Below are 12132 nucleotides of genomic sequence, written 5' to 3' on the forward strand. Positions count from 1 at the left end.
AGTCTAACAACTAATATAGCTATTGATATTTTTATTAGTATAGACTTTGTGAAAATTGTTTATGGTTTGCGATGTATAATTCTCATATCTACCACATGATAATCATTGCACCTATGTATTATATCTTGTGCATACTGGAACTGTTTGAGTTGCATTGTTGTGGATAAATTGCTAGGTCTTATAAACTCAAAACAGGTCATTTTATATACAGGATTTTCTTTTTGGAATGTCCTAGTTACAAACGATATGCTCTTGAAATTTTTCATAATTTTCCAAACTTATTGTGTATAAAAATGATTTTTACCCATTACCTAAAGTTATAATTTTTATGGCCCATTTTGCAGTTGCAAAAAGGGGGAGATGAAGAGGCAAAAATTGGGTTGCATGTAAGAAAAATAATCTGCATTGACAAACTTACACATAATACATATTGTTAGGGGGAGCCATCTAAGGCTAAACCCATTTTTTGCATGATGTATTTGTCATCATCAAAAAGGGGGAGAATGTTGACCTTATAAGTCACACCCGATTTTAATAATGACAAATACTTGTTGTATTTGATGGATGTTTGAGGATATGTGCAGGTATACAATTGGCAAATCAAAATGATGGCACAAGAAATAAAAGTTGAAGGCCTTGAAGATCTTACTTATGTTGTATTTAAATTCATTATTCATTAGGGGTCTATAATAGTAAATAGGATCTGGGTTGTAATAATTATATGCATCACTTGCATGATATGATAGGTAAGCTCAAAACAAAAAAGACCTAGAATGACCCTAGGACACTCATACATGCACGCACGCGCGCGCGCGCACACACACACACACACACACACACACACATATATATATATAGGTTATATGGAAATGGTGATCACATAAGTAAATAGAACCGAAATGCACTTAAAATGCATATTCGGCCAACCGTACTTCACAAGTACATATATGTCGGTCGACCGAACCGGTTACCGGGTCAACTGCTTGACCATTACCCGGTCGACCGAGCCATGCCCAGTTCATTCTACCCGATCGATCGAACTTCCTCTGAGTCAACCATTTGACCATACGGTAGACCAAGCCCAAATCGTAAGCCAACCACTTGGTCGACTGAGTTCCACGTGTGTTTAGCCAACAGTTTGGTCGATCGAACTACCTAGTTCAAAACCGCACGGTCGACCGAACCACGCGGAAAAGAAAAATTGCATTGGAATCCTATTGACCAGTTGACCAAACTTCTAATTTAAATCTCACCCGGTCGACTGAATTTGTACACTCTGTCAACCGAACCTTGCCTTCGGTCGACCGATGCTCTTGGGTTGCCCTATTATTTTTACCGTGGTTAAAATATTTAAATAAGGTTAATTTGGTTAAAATGTTTTAAAAAATTATAATAATTCCTTATGTAGTAACCGGGAAAAATAAAATTTAAAAAAATAATAATAATAATTAAATAAATTAAATTAACAAGTAAAATGAATAGTATGATAAGGAAATATATATATATATATATATATGTGTGTGTGTGTGTGTGTGTGTGTGTGTGTGTGTATAAATAAGTTATTATGATATATATGTAACATATATAAGTTAAAGGTATATATATATATATATAAAGTTGTACAAGCTTTTCCAAGAAGCTTTGCTTTAATTAGTAGTTATTATGATATTAATATATATATATATATATATATATATATATATATATATATACATATAAAATTGTACAAGCATCTCCAAGAATTTTGCTTTAATTTTGGACAATCCAATTGGAATTGGATTTCCTGCGCCAATGCTCTCTCTCTCTCTCTCTCTCTCTCTCTCCTCTCTCTCTCTCTCTCTCTCTCTCTCTCTCTCTCTCTCTCTCTCTCTCTCTCTCTCTCTCTTCGATTCCGGGCCAGTTTTATGCCGGATTGACAAACTGAAGCCATCACGACGCTTCTGGCAAAGTTTTCTGCAAATCTACCGGAGCAAATCGTTGGAGAAAGCAATTTGGAAATCATCCCTAAGTTGAGGTAAGGCTTTTTAAGCCAAATTTGAAGTTGTGATAGTTGAAAAAAGTATTATACGCGTTGAAATATTAAAGTTTAATACTGGGAGTTTTTTGTTTCCAGGGTGTTGATTGGGAACGTTGGAAATCGTCCCTAAGTTGAGGTAAGGCTCTTTAAGCTAAATTTGACTTTGTGGCTATTATAGAAAATGTTGTACGTACGAAAATACTGAAGTTTAATACTCCAAATTTTTGGTTTCAGGGTATTGGTTAGGAAATCTTACGGGGGTTAGACTAGATTGTTTTGGGGACTTTCTCAGTAGTCAGGTAAGGGGATAAACTAAGCTAGTTTTGTTTTGAAAAAATACTTGTGTGTATATATATATACAAGTATTTTCTCAAAACAAAACTAGCTTAGTTTATCCCCTTACCTGACTACTGAGAAAGCCCCCCAAAACAATCTAGTCTAACGCCCATAAGATTTCCTAACCAATACCCTGAAACCAAAAATTTTCAGTATTAAATTTCAGTATTTTTGTATGCACAACATTTTCTATAACAACCACAAAGTCAAATTTGGCTTAAAAATTCTTACCTCAACTTAGGGATGATTTCCAACGTTCCCAATCAACACCCCTAGAAACGAAGACTTCTAGTATTAAACTTTAATATTTCAACACGGATAACACTTTTATCAATTGTCACAACTTCAAATTTGGCTTAAAAAGTGTTACCTCAACTTAGGGATGATTTCTAAATTACTTTCTTCAACGATCCGCTCCAGCAGATTTGCAAAGAACTTTGCTAGGAGCGTCATGGTGGCTTCGGTTTGTCAATCTGGCGTAAAACTGGCCCGAAATCGAAGAGAGAGAGAGAGAGAGAGAGAGAGAGAGAGAGAGAGAGAGAGAGAGAGAGCATTGGCGCAGGAAATCCAATTCAAATTGGATTGTCCAAAATTAAAGCAAGCTTCCTGGAGAAGCTTGTACAATTATATATATATATATATATATATATATATATATATTAATATCATAATAACTACTAATTAAAGCAAAGCTTCTTGGAGAAGCTTGTACAAATTTATATATATATATATATATATATATATATATATATATTTCCTTATCATACTATTCATTTTACTTGTTAATTTAACTAATTTATTTTATTTTATTATTTTATTATTTTATTATTATTATTATTATTATTTTAAAATTTTATTTTTCCCGGTTACTACATTCCTCCCCCCTTAAAAGAATTTCGTCCTCGAAATTTACTGTTTCCATAACTCGCCATCCTTTAACCAGGAGAAAGGGTCTACTCATTTTATTACCTACCCTTACTTATGGCGGAGGAATACCGTGGTTACATTTTGAGTCTTAGAAGATTGCATATACAAAAGAAAACCATTCTCCCAAAACTAAAATACTACACTAATTAAACCATTACATGTACCTGCAAAAGAAACTACCTAACTACTTGTATTTTATTCCATCAACTTTCTTGGAATAGATGCGGATATCTCTGTCTCATCTGCTCCTCGGATTCCCAAGAAGCTTCTTCTACCACATGATTCCTCCACAAAACCTTTACCTGAGAAATTTTCTTATTACGTAGCTCCTATACTTTGCTATCCAGAATCTGTTGGTACCTCCTCATATCCCAGTAAATCACTAAGCTCCAACTCATCATAACTGATGATATGAGAAGGATCTGGAACGTATTTCCTCAACATAGCCACATGAAATACGTCGTGGATACTCGACAACACCGGAGGTAAAGCTAGCCTATAAGCTACTGGTCCCACTTTATCTAGAATCTCAAATGGATCGATAAACCTAGGACTAAGTTTACTCTTCTTCCCAAAGCGTATAACCCCTTTCATCGTAACTATCTTCAAAAATATGTGATCACCCATATCAAACTCTAAATTCCTGCTGCGATGGTCAGCGTAACTTTTCTGTCGGCTCTGTGCTGCACTAATCCTGTCTCTGATAAGCCGAACCTTATCACGTGCTTACTGCACAAGTTCTGGCCCCACTACTCGCCGCTCACCCACTTCATCCCAAAATAAAGGAGAACGGCATCTCCTACCGTACAGAGCCTCAAATGGTGCCATGTCAATGCTAGACTGATAACTGTTATTATACGCGAACTCTACCAGCGGCATGAACTGAGTCCAACAATCCCCAAAGTCTAGTACACACGCTCTGAGCATGTCCTCTAATATCTGTATCGTCCTCTCAGTCTGCCCGTCTGACTAAGGATGGAATGTCGTACTAAACGATAACTGAGACCTCAGAGCCTCCTGCAAACTCCTCCAAAATCATGGTGTAAATCGCGGGTCTCTATCTGACACAATCGATACTGGCACCCCATGAGAACGTACTATCTCTTGAATGTAAATGTCTGCTAAACGGCTGAGGGAGTAGCTAATCGTGATAGGTATAAAGTGGGCAGTCTTAGTTAAACAGTCAACAATCACCCAGATGGCATTCTGGCCATGTAATGCCATCGGCAGTCCTAACACAAAGTCCATTGATATATGATCCCACTTCCACTCTAGGATAAATAATGGTTGCAACTGCCCTACCGACCTCTAGTGCTCAGCCTTTACCTGTTGGAACGTCAAACACTAGGCTACTAACCTCTGCTTCAGCTCTTGAAAACTCTGCTCACAGCAGTCGTCCCACTCAAATCTGACATTCTTCCTCGTCAGTCGTGTCAAGGGTCCTGACAAAGCTGAAAATTCCTTAACGAAACGACGGTAATATCCAGTTAGCCCCAAGAAACTCCTAATCTCCTGAACATTTCTCAGTCTAGCCCAATTCACTACTGCCTCAATCTTGCTAGGATCCATAGAAATACCGTATCTAGATATAACATGCCCCAAGAACACGACATTCTCAAGCCAAAATTCACATTTATTGAACTTGGCATACAACTTCTTTTCTCGAAGTATCTGCAAAACCTGCCTCAAGTGCGTCTCATGCTCCTCATAGTTCCTAGAATAGACCAGTATATCATCAATAAAAACAAAAACAAACTGGTCTAGGTATTGGTGGAAGACTCTGTTCATCAAGTCCATAAATACCGCTGGAACATTCGTCAATCCAAACGGCATAATGAGAAACTCGTAATGCCCGTACCGGGTCCTGAAGGCTGTCTTCAAAACATCTTCTGCTTTCACCTTTACTTGATGGTAGCCGGATTTGAGGTCAATCTTCGAATACACCCTTGTACCCTGGAGCTGGTCAAACAAATCGTCAATACGGGATAGAGGATACTTGTTCTTAATCGTTACTTTATTAATTTCACTGTAGTCTATACACATCCTCATAGTCCCATCTTTCTTCTTCACAAATAACACCGGAGCTCTCCACGGAGATACACTGGGTCGTATGAAGCCCTTATCAAGCAGATCTTGCAACTGATTTTTTAATTCTACCAACTCTACTGGCACCATTCAATAAGGTACTTTGGAAATAGGCGATGTACCTAGAAGTAGATCTATGGAAAAATCTACCTCTCGATCGGGTGGCAAGCCTATAGGACAAGAACACTTAATTCACACTTAATTAAATTGCTTTATTTAATTTATGGTACATGTTATACTTGATTTACTTTACTTGCACTAGATTGACCATAGGGTTGTGAATATATTGTTGTAGGATACTAACTTAGGGGATTAATCTTAAAAGTACTAATTCACCCCCTCTCTTGGGATCATGGTAAAGCTAACAGGCTCGTAATAAAGCAAGCAACCACACCACCCAATCGCAATCGTTGACATTGGGATTGGCGGCTGCCTACCCTGCCCACCTACATTGAAATTAAGCCACCTATTTTGCCTTCCACCCTCTGCAGTTATGCCTATATATGTGTGTGTAATATGTGCTATGAGGGCTGTTCAAAAACATTGTGAGTGCAGATGGAGTTGTGCACAGAACAGAGTGCATAGAGTGAGCAAAACTTGTGAGTATTGTCTGAGGCAGAGTGAATCTTTGTTGAGAGAGAGAGAGAGAGAGAGTGAGTGAGAGTTGATTTGAGGGTAGTAGTCTTCTTCTACTCCTTGTAATTCTCCCAGTATTTAGTGAAGTTGTGTGTGCTCCGTGGACGTAGGTCGATTTGGCCGAACCACGTAAATTCGGTGTTCCAATTTTTGGTTGTTTATTTTGCTCGAATGTGATTATTGCTCCGAGATCCATCCCAAAATACGCATGGTGGGCACCAACGCTTAACCCAAAAGTTTAAATCTATTAGATCTTGGGTCCAACCATGTATATAAACACTCATCTTCCACTCTATTTTTTTTCAATGTAGGACAAACTTACAAGTGAAATTCTCAATAGTTGTGATCAATATTACAGTAATCACAACAATTCCTATGCCAAAGACATTATGTTGACTCTATGAGTCCAATCCTATTTTGATGATGACAAATCACTTGGTATTTGACCTGTACAATTGAGTTTGTGAACAGGATCATGATTTAGAATGCACGAACAGTAAACTTAATATGGAAGTCACGGAGAACCTAAGGTACATATCACTTGACTCAATCCATAGAAATAGAGGAATAAAAGGATGAAGAAGCAAGCTTCAAGTTCAAGATCTTCAATGGGAATCGGTATTTAGAATTAAATGTTTTTACATATGTCATATGATATAATTCGAAACTCAAACATTCACTAGACTAACCTTAGGATTCATGCATTTCATGAAAGATTCATATACATTAGTTCTAGGTTGAAAGAATTATTAGAAGCAAATTTTAGAGGCCTTGTCGATGAACCCCATGGCCTCGTCGATGAATGCATGAAGGCCACCTGGCGATGAACAGTATTGTCTCATCGACAAAAAAATACTGATAGCCCAAATAGTTCATACAGTACTCTCATTGACGAACTCATAGCCTCGTCAATGAACGAGTGTTGTACACTCATCAACAAATGTACCCATTCGTCGATGAAGGTCACGACGCAAAACAATGTTCCAGCGCAAATACGGACAGATTAACGTTTAATCTCCATGATCTAATGGCCAGAAATTAATCTAACGGCAAGAACATTATTTAAACACTCTCAAAACCCTAAAAACACAAGAAGCAAGAGTTTTAGAGACATATTTTCACATCTTGTGCTAAATGTGCCTCCATTCCAAAGATTTTGCCAACACTCTACTACATTCATATTCTTTGGGCAAATCATCTCACCTTTTCAAAGGAATTTCATCTACACATCATGTAAGCAATGATTGGTGATTAAGGTTTGATAAATAAGTGATTTATTTTTGGATTCAATATATATATCAAAGGTTTTTCATCTCTCAAACTCTTATATCTAATATTTTTAGTGAGAAGAAAAATCCTTATTTTAGTACTTTAAAAGTTCATTTGAGAAAGACTTTTGCTCAAATTTGAATCTTTGAAGACATTCAAGTTTATATTTTATACAAAGACTTCATATTATGATATTATTGCAAAAACTTTTGATAAGCAAATCCTAAGGATTCTAAAATACATAGCCTTGAGAAATTTGGTTGAAAAATACTCACTTGTGTTCAGATCTTTGAAGATATTTTGTCATATACATATATATCTATATATATATATATATATATATATATATACAAAGATCATATATTTGTTGATGCACAAATATCATTGAAAACATCTTACACACTCATTGAGCTTCATGTACTCACTAACTTGTTTAAAAACATTTTGAGTTTTATAGAAATTGTAATCTTTATATTGTATTCACGGTTCGGGTTATGAACCGTGATTGAAGAGGAAGTTACGCCTCTTGTAAGCAGCAGATTATAAGGGAAGTTCCGTCCCATTTAAAGGAGCAATTTTTTAGTGGAATCCTTGAGTGGGTTACTCAAGGCAAGAACGTAAGCTGGGGTGGGTCGAACCTCGTAAAAATCAAGTTTGCATCTTTCTTCCCTTAAATCTTTTTAAATTTGTATTTGAATTATCGGCTTATTGTGTATATATTGAATATTTGGTACGTTTTTGAGTAATTGGGTAAAATTGTATGACATAAGTGAAGAGGTATATGTAAAACAACCTCTAGGCTTTGAAAACCATAAGTATCCAAAACATGTTTGTAGACTAACTAAAGCCTTGTACGGTTTAAAGCAAACTCCTAGAGCTTGGTATAAGAGACTAAGCAGCTTTGTACTAGACAATGGATTTATTAGAGGGAGGATAGACACAACTCCTTTCATAAAGTCTAAAAAAGATGACATGTAGATGATATCATATTTGGAGCTACAAATAAAGACTTGTGCAATGAGTTTGCAAACACTATGCAAAATGAATTTGAGATGAGCATGATGGGTGAACTAAATTTCTTCCTAGGACTTCAGATCAAACAAGCCAAACATGGCATTTTTATAAATCAATCGAAGTACATTAGAGATCTGCTCAAAAAGTTTAATATGGAAGATGAAAAAATACTAGGAACAGCTATGAGTTCTTCTTTGAAATCAGACAAAGATGAACAAGGTATACCAGTAGATGTCAATCTTTATCGTGGAATGATCGGTAGCTTACTATATCTAACTACCAGCAAACCTGACATAATGTTCAACATATGTTTGTGTGCAAGATTCAAGATTGCACCAAAAGAGTCGCATTTGTTAGCTGTCAAACAAATACTTAGATACTTGATAGGAACCATGGAACTTGGGCTATGGTATCCTAAGTATACATCTTTTGAGATTATTAGCTATTCAAATGCTGATTTTGTTGGTAGCAAAGTGGATAGGAAGAGCACAACTGGTACATGTCATTTCTTAGGGCATTCGTTAGTCTTTTGATTTTCCAAGAAGCAGAATTCAGTTGCTCTTTCCACAGCTAAGGCAGAATATATAACAACCCGGGTTCTTACATAGTGCCTCGTCGACGAACACAGAGGTTTCTTTGACGAGCGCATAGTCGACCTCATCGACGAAGCCACGCCTCGTCGATGAGAAAATACCGAGAAGGGTTTTTTGGATAGTCTGAAATTTGTCAATAAGGGAGGAAGTTCATCGACGAAATTATTGAAAGACCCGTCGATGAGGTAATGTGTCTTGTCAACGAATCCAACCCTACAAATAGCTGAAACTCAGATTTTTAACCAAAATTTCAGCGCAGAACCCTTCTCTCTCTCTCTCTCTCTCCTACGACTCCCTCCCCTTACCTCTTTGTTCCTGGCCCCATTTTTCGCTGGATTGAAGATCTGAGGCCATCACGACGCTCCTAGCGAAGTTCTCTGCAAGTCTGCCAGAGCAGATCGTGGGGAATGTTGATTTAAAATTCATCCCAAATCCAGGGTAAGCTATTTTATTCAGATTATGTCTTCCTTATAGTTATGAGAAATGTTGTAGGTAAGGAAATACTAATATTTTGTTCTGGGGGATATTGTTTTCAGGATGTTGAGTTAGGAACCCTGCAGGTATAGGGCCAAAATTTAATAGGGGCTTTTTAGAGTTAAGGTAATGGAAATATGCTATGCTAGCAATTTTTAATATGTATACATAATATTATGAATGAGTGTTTCAAGCATTTATATCAGATTATTTTCCAGAGAATTATGAATATTATCTTATAACAGAAAATTACAGAAATTGAGCATGAGACTTCGTTTATTCAAATGTGTGGCGTGAGTTTATTACAGTACCCTACATATATAGATTTTATAGTATTTTAGATATACATATATTCAGATGTTTCAAAACATTAGAAATGAATGAGACTTACAGCATTTTCAGAGAAAAACATGATTTCTAGACCATAACACTCAGACAGTCTATTCAGACAGATTATACAGTGATAGCATCAAGATGCTACAACAAATATACAGAGTATACAGATATTATATATAGAGCATACAGATATTATAAACGGAGCATTTAGATATCATATACAGAGTATACAAATATTATATACAGAGCACACAGATACTATATACAAAATATTCAGATATTATATACAGATATTTTATACAGATATTACAAATAGTTTAGACAGAAAACACAGATGTTACAGACAGATAATATATATATTTCAGTCAGATATCTCAGATAATATAGTTCAGAATTATAGTGTTATGATTTTTTTTGAAATCATGTTAAAAGCAGCAAGATGAGTATATATTTATATATATGTATACAGTATTATATGATATCAGATCCCTATGGAAATTATAGACAGATATAATTATAGCAGAGCACGTTACCGTTGCTAGTTTCAGATACGTTCAATCACATGACTCAGATAGCATGTGGATTCCGTCTAACTGTGTTAGGAGAGATTTGCAGTCTCCCCAGCATGCTGGGTTGAGGTAGTCGGTTAGACGATGACAGAGGTTTGAGATAGCCCAAAGTGATTGCAGTGGGTCGGGATCTACATTGATCATTACAGAGTGGTGGATGATAGAGATTGACTTACCACGAGGGCCGACCAGCGTAAGTCCAGCCTACGGACCGCACAACCCTATCATGAGAGGATATATCATGATATATAGATTCTAGGGTATAGCAAAAGTTCCTATGTACAGATATATCACATAGCAACAATTTATATTACTATACTAGAAGTACCTTCAGATAGTAAACTCAGATACACAGCCATATTTTAAAGATTTCATGATAGATAAATATATTCTGTACAGTTTATCAGTTTTCTTATATTACAATATTATTTCAGTATTTTAATTATTTAACTCAGCCACCACACACTAGTAATAGCATATTTCCACTTACTGAGTGTTGTCTCATCCTAATGACTTACCATTTTTCAGGAGATCTAGCTAGGCGAGCAGATCAGGCTCGCAAGTAGAAATTGACTGGAGCTGCCCTTATGGGAAGGGTAGGTATTTTTGAGATGATAGTATTTTTGGGATAGTCTTCAGATTGTAGTGACGTCATTGGGTATTTTGTATTGTGAATATGTTGCAGAGCAGTATAGTTTTCTGGTATATTATATTATATTGTGTTGTATAAAGCAATTCCCAGTTTTGTGTACTGCTATTTAGATATGTATGACAGACAAAGTTTCCTCAGTGCTCTTTGAGCTTGGGATGTTATTTTCAGTATTTCTGAGAGATGACATTTAATATATTCAAAAAAAAATGTTGAATAAATACCCGGTCGTCACAGAATACGTAGTAGCAGGAAGTTGTTGTGCTCAAATACTATACATGAAGCAACAACTGATGGATTTTGGATTAAACTATGACACAATTCCTATAAGATGCGACAATACGAGTGCAATAAACATCTCAAAGAATCCTATATTACATTCACGAACTAAACATATAAAAATAAGACATCATTTACTTTGTGATCATGGTACAAAAAGGGGATGTGACACTTGAGTTTGTGTGCACAGATGAACAATGGGCAGACATGTTCATGAAACCACTTGCGAAGGATAGGTTTATCCAAATTAGGCGTGAATTAGGCCTAATGCATAGTCGATAGGTTGCCTAAAATTATATTAGATGACATAATTCAGAACGTCACTTAATATTCACAATTGGTTAAAAATTTCAAATTCGGCTTACTTGTTCCCATTTGGTATCACATTTGTTCACATTTGGTATTAAACTCATATCATGATGAGAGCATGTTAACTTACACATAATCTTTGAACTTTAGTGACTGTGTTTGCTTATCAATGTCTATGAAATTTGCCACACTATGTATGTTCACATTGCAATTTAATTCAATAACATAGTTTTCTGCATTAGCAAGAGGGAGAAATAAATTGAATAACACAGGGAGACATATTTCACAGTACCATTTTTAAAATCTGACGGTGGAATAAGTTTAAAACTTTAAGATTTAAAGGGGGAGAAGAATATAAAGTTATGTCCGCTCATGTTTTATTATACACCTGTTTATTGATACCAAAAGAAGGAGAATAATATCAGGTTATAGCAAAAATAGTTGGCAAAACTAATTGTGTATGAGCATATTGCATTTGCTGAATATTTGATGCTGCATATTTGATTGTACATTATTTGCGGGGAGCCTTATTAGGCGTAACCCATTTTATATTTTTACTCGTATATTTGTCATCATCAAAAATGGGGAGATTGTTAACTCTATGAGTCCAATCCTGTTTTGATAATAATAAATCACTTG

This window comes from Malania oleifera, chromosome 2 (genome assembly GCF_029873635.1).
Source record: "Malania oleifera isolate guangnan ecotype guangnan chromosome 2, ASM2987363v1, whole genome shotgun sequence".
NCBI lineage: Eukaryota > Viridiplantae > Streptophyta > Magnoliopsida > Santalales > Ximeniaceae > Malania > Malania oleifera.